Below are 12,708 nucleotides of genomic sequence, written 5' to 3' on the forward strand. Positions count from 1 at the left end.
AAGAAAAGCAAATGGCCCATACGGGGATAGAACCCTTGACCTTGGCATTATTAGCACCACGCTCTAACCAACTGAGCTAACCGGCCACAGATGTTATTGCAAGCAAACACAAAACTGGCAAATGTACCTCAAAGCACAGATCATATTTTGTTTTTATAGCATTTCATTTTTCAAAAAAAGCTAAGCCATAGAGTCACTTGAAGCATGGGTATCATAAAAATGCTCCAGTTTCTTTCCACATTACAAAATAAAAATAAATATTAGATAGGATAATAACAAAGATTAAGGCATCTAGTAATAGTATAAAAATAGACAATTTAGACAAGGAGTATATGCAAATCTAAGCAAAATCAATCTGAAAAATCTAATACACAATTTTTAATTGTAAATTTACAGATTGTTGAAAAAGATAATCCCAGGATGTAATCCATTATGTATTAAATTTAGTATGTTTTACCAAGTTGTGTATGAATAACTTTTAACACATAAAAAAATATATATTGGGGAAGTAGCTTAATGTGCCCATTGGAAATAAAGAATGCTAGCCCATTTTGGAATGCAAAGCTTAAGAAAATACAAACTTCAATCCATAGGAAAGCACTTTTTATTCAGTCTACACTCTGTAATCATACTATAGCTTAATTTACAAATTGTGATGTCATTATCAGACTTAACTCACAAGAGACTTTCATCCTTGGTCTATAAAAAAGGCAGTCCTCTCTTATAAAGCTTGAAACAATTGTAAGTGGCTGATATGCAAATATGGAAATACAGAAAAACTGTCAATTCAATGCTAGGATAACAAACGGGGTGATGCTCCAACTGAAATTGGTCCTAGGCATTTAGGTTTCTAGTATCTATCTTCTCCTTTAAAAAATAGGTTACTTTTTATATATTATCATTGGTTTTGGACAAATATTCTACATAATACCTATTGCATCCCTGAGCTTATTAGAAACTTGAAATAATATATATAAAGTATTGAATTTCTTTTCTTTGCATTTAAAAGATGAGCGCACTTCAGTAGATGCCATTGCTCAGGTGAGGGTTCCATGGTGTAATTGTTAGCACCATGGACTTTGAATCTAGTCATCTGAGTTCATATCTCGTGGGAGCTAACATTGTTTATTTTCCTTTTGTTCAAAGCTCCATTTTCATTCAATGTATGAGTATTGCAAATCTTCATTTAAAATTCATATAAATTCCATCATCTTCAGTGGTGTCCTTTGTTTAAACTCATTTTTAAACTTATCAAATCAGAAGTATGTCAAATATTTGGAAATAAGAAAAGATGCAATAAGAATGCAGAGATCCATTACTCTTGCTCTGGTCTTTAGAAATTCTCCATTTTTTTTACTTCAGTGTGCACTAATGAGAGGGGAGCACATATCTTCTTCTTCTTCTAGTAACACCTACTGCCCTCTATGTTTGAGCAGCAATATAACTGATTAATTTGCCCTTGCATATCTTAGTTATGCCATATTGCTTGATTTGAGACAAAAGTCACTGAGCCATGTATAGAAAAATCTTCATCAGCCAAAGGATGACACTCCCACTGGCTTCTGATATGTATTTGAAGAGATTTTGTGATATATGTGTCTATGATGTTTTCAAGTATTCATGCACTCCACCTATGAGCTTATTCCATTCTTGTTCATCAAGAAAAGCAAATGGCCCATACAGGGATCGAACCCTTGACCTTGGCATTATTAGCACCACTCTCTAACCAACTGAGCAAACAGGCCACAGATGTTACTGCAAGCAAACATAAAACTGGCAAATGTACCTCAAAGCACAGATCATATTTTGTTTTTATAGCATTTCTTTTTTTTTTAAAAAAATCTTAAGAGATAGAGTCACTTGAAGCATGGGTATCATAAAAATGCTCCAGTTTCTTTCCACATTACAAAATAAAAATAAATATTAGATAGGATAATAACAAAGATTAAGGCATCTAGTAATAGTATAAAAATAGACAATTTGGACAAGGAGTATATGCAAATCTAAGCAAAATCAATCTAAAAAATCTAATACACAATTTTTAATTGTAAATTTACAGATTGTTGAAAAAGATAATCCCACGATGTAATCCATTATGTATTAAATTTAGTATGTTTTACCAAGTTGTGTATGAATAACTTTTAACACAAAAAAATATATATTGGGGAAGTAGCTTAATGTGCCCATTGGAAATAAAGAATGCTAGCACATTTTGGAATGCAAAGCTTAAGAAAATACAAACTTCAATCCATAGGAAAGCACTTTTTATTCAGTCTACACTCTGTAATCATACTATAGCTTAATTTACAAATTGTGATGTCATTATCAGACTTAACTCACAAGAGACTTTCATCCTTGGTCTATAAAAAAGGCAGTCCTCTGTTATAAAGCTTGAAACAATTGTAAGTGGCTGATATGCAAATATGGAAATACAGAAAAACTGTCAATTCAATGCTAGGATAACATAAGGGGTGATGCTCCAACTGAAATTGGTCCTAGGCATTTAGGTTTCTAGTATCTATCTTCTCCTTTAAAAAATAGGTTACTTTTTATATATTATCATTGGGTTTGGACAAATATTCTACATAATACCTATTGCATCCCTGAGCTTATTAGAAACTTGAAATAATATAAAGTATTGAATTTCTTTTCTTTGCATTTAAAAGATGAGCGCACTTCAGTAGATGCCATTGCTCAGGTGAGGGTTCCATGGTGTAATTGTTAGCACCCTGGACTTTGAATCTAGTAATCTGAGTTCATATCTTGTGGGAGCTAACATTGTTTATTTTCCTTTTGTTCAAAGCTCCATTTTCATTCAATGTATGAGTATTGCAAATCTTCATTTAAAATTCATATAAATTCCATCATCTTCAGTGGTGTCCTTTGTTTAAACTCATTTTTAAACTTATCAAATCAGAAGTATGTCAAATATTTGGAAATAAGAAAAGATGCAATAAGAATGCAGAGATCCATTACTTGTGCTCTGGTCTTTAGAAATACTCCATTTTTTTTACTTCAGTGTGCACTAATGAGAGGGGAGCACATATCTTCTTCTTCTTCTAGTAACACCTAGTGCCCTCTACGTTTGAGCAGCAATATAATAACTGATTAATTTGCCCTTGCATATCATAGTTATGCCATATTGCTTGATTTGAGACAAAAGTCACTGAGCCATGTAGAGAAAAATCTTCATCAGCCAAAGGATGACACTCCCACTGGCTTCTGATATGTATTTGAAGAGATTTTGTGATATATGTGTCTATGATGTTTTCAAGTATTCATGCACTCCACCGATGAGCTTATTCCATTCTTCTCCATCAAGAAAAGCGAATGGCCCATACGGGGATCGAACCCGTGACCTTGGCGTTATTAGCACCACACTCTAACCAACTGAGCTAACCGGCCACAGATGTTACTACAAGCAAACACAAAACTGGCAAATGTACCTCAAAGCACAGATCATATTTTGTTTTTAAAGCATTTCATTTTTCAAAAAAAAAAGCTTAAGCCATAGAGTCACTTGAAGCATGGGTATCATAAAAATGCTCCAGTTTCTTTCCACATTACAAAATAAAAATAAATATTAGATAGGATAATAACAAAGATTAAGGCATCTACTAATAGTATAAAAATAGACAATTTAGACAAGGAGTATATGCAAATCTAAGCAAAATCAATCTAAAAAATCTAATACACAATTTTTAATTGTAAATTTACAGATTGTTGAAAAAGATAATCCCAGGATGTAATCCATTATGTATTAAATTTAGTATGTTTTACCAAGTTGTGTATGAATAACTTTTAACACAAAAAAATATATATTGGGGAAGTAGCTTAATGTGCCCATTGGAAATAAAGAATGCTAGCCCATTTTGGAATGCAAAGCTTAAGAAAATACAAACTTCAATCCATAGGAAAGCACTTTTTATTCAGTCTACACTCTGTAATCATACTATAGCTTAATTTACAAATTGTGATGTCACTATCAGACTTAACTCACAAGAGACTTTCATCCTTGGTCTATAAAAAAGGCAGTCCTCTGTTATAAAGCTTGAAACAATTGTAAGTGGCTGATATGCAAATATGGAAATACAGAAAAACTGTCAATTCAATGCTAGGATAACATAAGGGATGATGCTCCAACTGAAATTGGTCCTAGGCATTTAGATTTCTAGTATCTATCTTCTCCTTTAAAAAATAGGTTACTTTTTAAATATTATCATTGGTTTTGGACAAATATTCTACATAATACCTATTGCATCCCTGAGCTTATTAGAAACTTGAAATAATATATATAAAGTATTGAATTTCTTTTCTTTGCATTTAAAAGATGAGCGCACTTCAGTAGATGCCATTGCTCAGGTGAGGGTTCCATGGTGTAATTGTTAGCACCCTGGACTTTGAATCTAGTAATCTGAGTTCATATCTCGTGGGAGCTAACATTGTTTATTTTCCTTTTGTTCAAAGCTCCATTTTCATTCAATGTATGAGTAGTGCAAATCTTCATTTAAAATTCATATAAATTCCATCATCTTCAGTGGTGTCCTTTGTTTAAACTCATTTTTAAACTTATCAAATCAGAAGTATGTCAAATATTTGGAAATAAGAAAAGATGCAATAAGAATGCAGAGATCCATTACTTGTGCTCTGGTCTTTAGTAATTCTCCATTTTTTTTACTTCAGTGTGCACTAATGAGAGGGGAGTACATATCTTCTTCTTCTTCTTCTTCTTCTTCTTCTTCTTCTTCTAGTAACACCTAGTGCCCTCTATGTTTGAACAGCAGTATAATAACTGATTAATTTTCCCTTAAATATCTTAGTTATGCCATATTGCTTGATTTGAGACAAATGTCACTGAGCCATGTAGAGAAAAATCTTCATCAGCCAAAGGATGACACTCCCACTGGTTTCTTATATGTACTTGAAGATATTTTGTGATATATGTGTCTATGATGTTTTCAAGTATTCATGCACTCCACCGATGAGCTTATTCCATTCTTATCCATCAAGAAAAGCAAATGGCCCATACGGGGATAGAACCCTTGACCTTGGCATTATTAGCACCACGCTCTAACCAACTGAGCTAACCAGCCACAGATGTTATGGCAAGCAAACACAAAACTGGCAAATGTACCTCAAAGCACAGATCATATTTTGTTTTTATAGCATTTCATTTTTCAAAAAAAGCTTAAGCCATAGAGTCACTTGAAGCATGGGTATCATAAAAATGCTCCAGTTTCTTTCCACATTACAAAATAAAAATAAATATTAGATAGGATAATAACAAAGATTAAGGCATCTAGTAATAGTATAAAAATAGACAATTTAGACAAGGAGTATATGCAAATCTAAGCAAAATCAATCTGAAAAATCTAATACACAATTTTTAATTGTAAATTTACAGATTGTTGAAAAAGATAATCCCAGGATGTAATCCATTATGTATTAAATTTAGTATGTTTTACCAAGTTGTGTATGAATAACTTTTAACACATAAAAAAATATATATTGGGGAAGTAGCTTAATGTGCCCATTGGAAATAAAGAATGCTAGCCCATTTTGGAATGCAAAGCTTAAGAAAATACAAACTTCAATCCATAGGAAAGCACTTTTTATTCAGTCTACACTCTGTAATCATACTATAGCTTAATTTACAAATTGTGATGTCATTATCAGACTTAACTCACAAGAGACTTTCATCCTTGGTCTATAAAAAAGGCAGTCCTCTCTTATAAAGCTTGAAACAATTGTAAGTGGCTGATATGCAAATATGGAAATACAGAAAAACTGTCAATTCAATGCTAGGATAACAAACGGGGTGATGCTCCAACTGAAATTGGTCCTAGGCATTTAGGTTTCTAGTATCTATCTTTTCCTTTAAAAAATAGATTACTTTTTATATATTATCATTGGTTTTGGACAAATATTCTACATAATACCTATTGCATCCCTGAGCTTATTAGAAACTTGAAATAATATATATAAAGTATTGAATTTCTTTTCTTTGCATATAAAAGATGAGCGCACTTCAGTAGATGCCATTGCTCAGGTGAGGGTTCCATGGTGTAATTGTTAGCACCCTGGACTTTGAATCTAGTAATCTGAGTTCATATCTCATGGGAGCTAACATTGTTTATTTTCCTTTTGTTCAAAGCTCCATTTTCATATCTTCTTCTTCTTCTAGTAACACCTAGTGCCCTCTATGTTTGAGCAGCAATATAATAACTGATTAATTTGCCCTTGCATATCTTAGTTATGCCATATTGCTTGATTTGAGACAAAAGTCACTGAGCCATGTAGAGAAAAATCTTCATCAGCCAAAGGATGACACTCCCACTGGCTTCTGATATGTATTTGAACAGATTTTGTGATATATGTGTCTATGATGTTTTCAAGTATTCATGCACTCCACCGATGAGCTTATTCCATTCTTCTCCATCAAGAAAAGCAAATGGCCTATACAGGGATCAAACCCGTGACCTTGGCGTTATTAGCACCACGCTCTAATCAACTGAGCTAACCGACCACAGATGTTACTGCAAGCAAACACAAAACTGGCAAATGTACCTCAAAGCACAGATCATATTTTGTTTTTATAGCATTTTATTTTTCAAAAAAAAGCTTAAGCCATAGAGTCACTTGAAGCATGGGTATCATAAAAATGCTCCAGTTTCTTTCCATATTACAAAATAAAAATAAATATTAGATAGGATAATAACAAAGATTAAGGCATCTAGTAATAGTATAAAAATAGACAATTTAGACAAGGAGTATATGCAAATCTAAGCAAAATCAATCTGAAAAATCTAAAACACAATTTTTAATTGTAAATTTACAGATTGTTGAAAAAGATAATCCCAGGATGTAATCCATTATGTATTAAATTTAGTATGTTTTGCCAAGATGTGAATGAATAACTTTTAACACAAAAAAATATATATTGGGGAAGTAGCTTAATGTGCCCTTTGGAAATAAAGAATGCTAGCCCATTTTGGAATGCAAAGCTTAAGAAAATACAAACTTCAATCCATAGGAAAGCACTTTTTATTCAGTCTACACTCTGTAATCATACTATAGCTTTATTTACAAATTGTAATGTCATTATCAGACTTAACTCACAAGAGACTTTCATCCTTGGTCTATAAAAAAGGCAGTCCTCTCTTATAAAGCTTGAAACAATTGTAAGTGGCTGACATGCAAATATGGAAATACAGAAAAACTGTCAATTCAATGCTAGGATTACATAAGGGGTTATGCTCCAACAGAAATTGGTCCTAGGCATTTAGGTTTCTAGTATCTATCTTCTCCTTTAAAAAATAGGTTACTTTTTATATATTATCATTGGTTTTGGACAAATATTCTACATAATACCTATTGCATCCCTGAGCTTATTAGAAACAGGAAATAATATATATAAAGTATTGAATTTCTTTTCTTTGCATTCAAAAGATGAGCGCACTTCAGTAGATGCCATTGCTCAGGTGAGGGTTCCATGGTGTAATTGTTAGCACCCTGGACTTTGAATCTAGTAATCTGAGTTCATATCTCGTGGGAGCTAACATTGTTTATTTTCCTTTTGTTCAAAGCTCCATTTTCATTCAATGTATGAGTATTGCAAATCTTCATTTAAAATTCATATAAATTCCATCATCTTCAGTGGTGTCCTTTGTTTAAACTCATTTTTAAACTTATCAAATCAGAAGTATGTCAAATATTTGGAAATAAGAAAAGATGCAATAAGAATGCAGAGATCCATTACTTGTGCTCTGGTCTTTAGAAATTCTCCATTTTTTTTTACTTCAGTGTGCACTAATGAGAGGGGAGCACATATCTTCTTCTTATTCTAGTAACACCTAGTGCCCTCTATGTTTGAGCAGCAATATAATAACTAATTAATTTGCCCTTGCATATCTTAGTTATGCCATATTGCTTGATTTGAGACAAAAGTCACTGAGCCATGTAGAGAAAAATCTTCATCAGCCAAAGGATGACACTCCCACTGGCTTCTGATATGTATTTGAAGAGATTTTGTGATATATGTGTCTATGATGTTTTCAAGTATTCATGCACTCCACCGATGAGCTTATTCCATTCTTGTCCATCAAGAAAAGCAAATGGCCCATACGGGGATCGAACCCGTGACCTTGGCGTTATTAGCACCACGCTCTAACCAACTGAGCTAACCGGCCACAGATGTTACTGCAAGCAAACACAAAACTGGCAAATGTACCTCAAAGCACAGATCATATTTTGTTTTTATAGCATTTCATTTTTCAAAAAAAAGCTTAAGCCATAGAGTCACTTGAAGCATGGGTATCATAAAAATGCTCCAGTTTCTTTCCACATTACAAAATAAAAATAAATATTAGATAGGATAATAACAAAGATTAAGGCATCTACTAATAGTATAAAAATAGACAATTTAGACAAGGAGTATATGCAAATCTAAGCAAAATCAATCTAAAAAATCTAATACACAATTTTTAATTGTAAATTTACAGATTGTTGAAAAAGATAATCCCAGGATGTAATCCATTATGTATTAAATTTAGTATGTTTTACCAAGTTGTGTATGAATAACTTTTAACACAAAAAAATATATATTGGGGAAGTAGCTTAATGTGCCCATTGGAAATAAAGAATGCTAGCCCATTTTGGAATGCAAAGCTTAAGAAAATACAAACTTCAATCCATAGGAAAGCACTTTTTATTCAGTCTACACTCTGTAATCATACTATAGCTTAATTTACAAATTGTGATGTCATTATCAGACTTAACTCACAAGAGACTTTCATCCTTGGTCTATAAAAAAGGCAGTCCACTGTTATAAAGCTTGAAACAATTGTAAGTGGCTGATATGCAAATATGGAAATACAGAAAAACTGTCAATTCAATGCTAGGATAACATAAGGGGTGATGCTCCAACTGAAATTGGTCCTAGGCATTTAGGTTTCTAGTATCTATCTTCTCCTTTAAAAAATAGGTTACTTTTTATATATTATCATTGGGTTTGGACAAATATTCTACATAATACCTATTGCATCCCTGAGCTTATTAGAAACTTGAAATAATATATATAAAGTATTGAATTTCTTTTCTTTGCATTTAAAAGATGAGCGCACTTCAGTAGATGCCATTGCTCAGGTGAGGGTTCCATGGTGTAATTGTTAGCACCCTGGACTTTGAATCTAGTAATCTGAATTCATATCTCGTGGGAGCTAACATTGTTTATTTTCCTTTTGTTCAAAGCTCCAGTTTCATTCAATGTATGAGTATTGCAAATCTTCATTTAAAATTCATATAAATTCCATCATCTTCAGTGGTGTCCTTTGTTTAAACTCATTTTTAAACTTATCAAATCAGAAGTATATCAAATATTTGGAAATAAGAAAAGATGCAATAAGAATGCAGAGATCCATTACTTGTGCTCTGGTCTTTAGAAATTCTCCATTTTTTTTTTTACTTCAGTGTGCACTAATGAGAGGGGAGCACATATCTTCTTCTTCTAGTAACACCTAGTGCCCTCTATGTTTGAGCAGCAATATAATAACTAATTAATTTGCCCTTGCATATCTTAGTTATGCCATATTGCTTGATTTGAGACAAAAGTCACTGAGCCATGTAGAGAAAAATCTTCATCAGCCAAAGGATGACACTCCCACTGGCTTCTGATATGTATTTGAAGAGATTTTGTGATATATGTGTCTATGATGTTTTCAAGTATTCATGCACTCCACCGATGAGCTTATTCCATTCTTGTCCATCAAGAAAAGAAAACGGCCCATACGGGGATCGAACCCGTGACCTTGGCGTTATTAGCAACACGCTCTAATCAACTGAGCTAACCGACCACAGATGTTACTGCAAGCAAACACAAAACTGGCAAATGTACCTCAAAGCACAGATCATATTTTGTTTTTATAGCATTTCATTTTTCAAAAAAAAGCTTAAGCCATAGAGTCACTTGAAGCATGGGTATCATAAAAACGCTCCAGTTTCTTTCCACATTACAAAATAAAAATAAATATTAGATAGGATAATAACAAAGATTAAGGCATCTACTAATAGTATAAAAATAGACAATTTAGACAAGGAGTATATGCAAATCTAAGCAAAATCAATCTAAAAAATATAATACACAATTTTTAATTGTAAATTTACAGATTGTTGAAAAAGATAATCCCAGGATGTAATCCATTATGTATTAAATTTAGTATGTTTTACCAAGTTGTGTATGAATAACTTTTAACACAAAAAAATATATATTGGGGAAGTAGCTTAATGTGCCCATTGGAAATAAAGAATGCTAGCCCATTTTGGAATGCAAAGCTTAAGAAAATACAAACTTCAATCCATAGGAAAGCACTTTTTATTCAGTCTACACTCTGTAATCATACTATAGCTTAATTTACAAATTGTGATGTCATTATCAGACTTAACTCACAAGAGACTTTCATCCTTGGTCTATAAAAAAGGCAGTCCTCTGTTATAAAGCTTGAAACAATTGTAAGTGGCTGATATGCAAATATGGAAATACAGAAAAACTGTCAATTCAATGCTAGGATAACATAAGGGGTGATGCTCCAACTGAAATTGGTCCTAGGCATTTAGGTTTCTAGTATCTATCTTCTCCTTTAAAAAATAGGTTACTTTTTATATATTATCATTGGGTTTGGACAAATATTCTACATAATACCTATTGCATCCCTGAGCTTATTAGAAACTTGAAATAATATATATAAAGTATTGAATTTCTTTTCTTTGCATTTAAAAGATGAGCGCACTTCAGTAGATGCCATTGCTCAGGTGAGGGTTCCATGGTGTAATTGTTAGCATCCTGGACTTTGAATCTAGTAATCTGAGTTCATATCTCGTGGGAGCTAACATTGTTTATTTTCCTTTTGTTCAAAGCTCCATTTTCATTCAATGTATGAGTATTGCAAATCTTCATTTAAAATTCATATAAATTCCATCATCTTCAGTGGTGTCCTTTGTTTAAACTCAATTTTAAACTTATCAAATCAGAAGTATGTCAAATATTTGGAAATAAGAAAAGATGCAATAAGAATGCAGAGATCCATTACTTGTGCTCTGGTCTTTAGAAATTCTCCATTTTTTTTTACTTCAGTGTGCACTAATGAGAGGGGAGCACATATCTTCTTCTTCTTCTAGTAACACCTAGTGCCCTCTATGTTTGAGCAGCAATATAATAACTAATTAATTTGCCCTTGCATATCTTAGTTATGCCATATTGCTTGATTTGAGACAAAAGTCACTGAGCCATGCAGAGAAAAATCTTCATCAGCCAAAGGATGACACTCCCACTGGCTTCTGATATGTATTTGAAGAGATTTTGTGATATATGATGTTTTCAAGTATTCTTGCACTCCACCGATGAGCTTATTCCATTCTTGTCCATCAAGAAAAGCAAATGGCCCATACGGGGATCGAACCCGTGACCTTGGCGTTATTAGCAACACGCTCTAACCAACTGAGCTAACCGGCCACAGATGTTACTGCAAGCAAACACAAAACTGGCAAATGTACCTCAAAGCACAGATCATATTTTGTTTTTATAGCATTTCATTTTTCAAAAAAAAGCTTAAGCCATAGAGTCACTTGAAGCATGGGTATCATAAAAATGCTCCAGTTTCTTTCCACATTACAAAATAAAAATAAATATTAGATAGGATAATAACAAAGATTAAGGCATCTACTAATAGTATAAAAATAGACAATTTAGACAAGGAGTATATGCAAATCTAAGCAAAATCAATCTAAAAAATCTAATACACAATTTTTAATTGTAAATTTACAGATTGTTGAAAAAGATAATCCCAGGATGTAATCCATTATGTATTAAATTTAGTATGTTTTACCAAGTTGTGTATGAATAACTTTTAACACAAAAAAATATATATTGGGGAAGTAGCTTAATGTGCCCATTGGAAATAAAGAATGCTAGCCCATTTTGGAATGCAAAGCTTAAGAAAATACAAACTTCAATCCATAGGAAAGCACTTTTTATTCAGTCTACACTCTGTAATCATACTATAGCTTAATTTACAAATTGTGATGTCATTATCAGACTTAACTCACAAGAGACTTTCATCCTTGGTCTATAAAAAAGGCAGTCCTCTGTTATAAAGCTTGAAACAATTGTAAGTGGCTGATATGCAAATATGGAAATACAGAAAAACTGTCAATTCAATGCTAGGATAACATAAGGGGTGATGCTCCAACTGAAATTGGTCCTAGGCATTTAGGTTTCTAGTATCTATCTTCTCCTTTAAAAAATAGGTTACTTTTTATATATTATCATTGGGTTTGGACAAATATTCTACATAATACCTATTGCATCCCTGAGCTTATTAGAAACTTGAAATAATATATATAAAGTATTGAATTTCTTTTCTTTGCATTTAAAAGATGAGCGCACTTCAGTAGATGCCATTGCTCAGGTGAGGGTTCCATGGTGTAATTGTTAGCACCCTGGACTTTGAATCTAGTAATCTGAGTTCATATCTCGTGGGAGCTAACATTGTTTATTTTCCTTTTGTTCAAAGCTCCATTTTCATTCAATGTATGAGTATTGCAAATCTTCATTTAAAATTCATATAAATTCCATCATCTTCAGTGGTGTCCTTTGTTTAAACTCATTTTTAAACTTATAAAATCAGAAGTATGTCAAATATTTGGAAATAAGAA

The 12,708-nt window shown here is 32.6% G+C and overlaps 7 non-coding genes across 7 annotated transcripts; all 7 read right to left on the reverse strand.

Moving 5' to 3' along the window:
- Positions 1-12: 12 nt before the first annotated feature.
- TRNAI-AAU (transfer RNA isoleucine (anticodon AAU)) lies at positions 13-86 on the reverse strand. The gene has a single exon. It is a non-coding gene; the product is annotated as a tRNA-Ile (tRNA).
- Positions 87-3,331: 3,245 nt separating this feature from the next.
- Positions 3,332-3,405, reverse strand: TRNAI-AAU (transfer RNA isoleucine (anticodon AAU)). Its single transcript has one exon. It is a non-coding gene; the product is annotated as a tRNA-Ile (tRNA).
- Positions 3,406-5,019: 1,614 nt separating this feature from the next.
- Positions 5,020-5,093, reverse strand: TRNAI-AAU (transfer RNA isoleucine (anticodon AAU)). The gene has a single exon. It is a non-coding gene; the product is annotated as a tRNA-Ile (tRNA).
- A 1,359-nt stretch (positions 5,094-6,452) lies between these two features.
- Positions 6,453-6,526, reverse strand: TRNAI-AAU (transfer RNA isoleucine (anticodon AAU)). The gene has a single exon. It is a non-coding gene; the product is annotated as a tRNA-Ile (tRNA).
- A 1,589-nt stretch (positions 6,527-8,115) lies between these two features.
- TRNAI-AAU (transfer RNA isoleucine (anticodon AAU)) lies at positions 8,116-8,189 on the reverse strand. The gene has a single exon. It is a non-coding gene; the product is annotated as a tRNA-Ile (tRNA).
- A 1,588-nt stretch (positions 8,190-9,777) lies between these two features.
- Positions 9,778-9,851, reverse strand: TRNAI-AAU (transfer RNA isoleucine (anticodon AAU)). The gene has a single exon. It is a non-coding gene; the product is annotated as a tRNA-Ile (tRNA).
- A 1,581-nt stretch (positions 9,852-11,432) lies between these two features.
- Positions 11,433-11,506, reverse strand: TRNAI-AAU (transfer RNA isoleucine (anticodon AAU)). The gene has a single exon. It is a non-coding gene; the product is annotated as a tRNA-Ile (tRNA).
- Between the last annotated feature and the right edge of the window lie 1,202 nt (positions 11,507-12,708).

Source organism: Pseudophryne corroboree, chromosome 11 (assembly GCF_028390025.1).
Source record: "Pseudophryne corroboree isolate aPseCor3 chromosome 11, aPseCor3.hap2, whole genome shotgun sequence".
NCBI lineage: Eukaryota > Metazoa > Chordata > Amphibia > Anura > Myobatrachidae > Pseudophryne > Pseudophryne corroboree.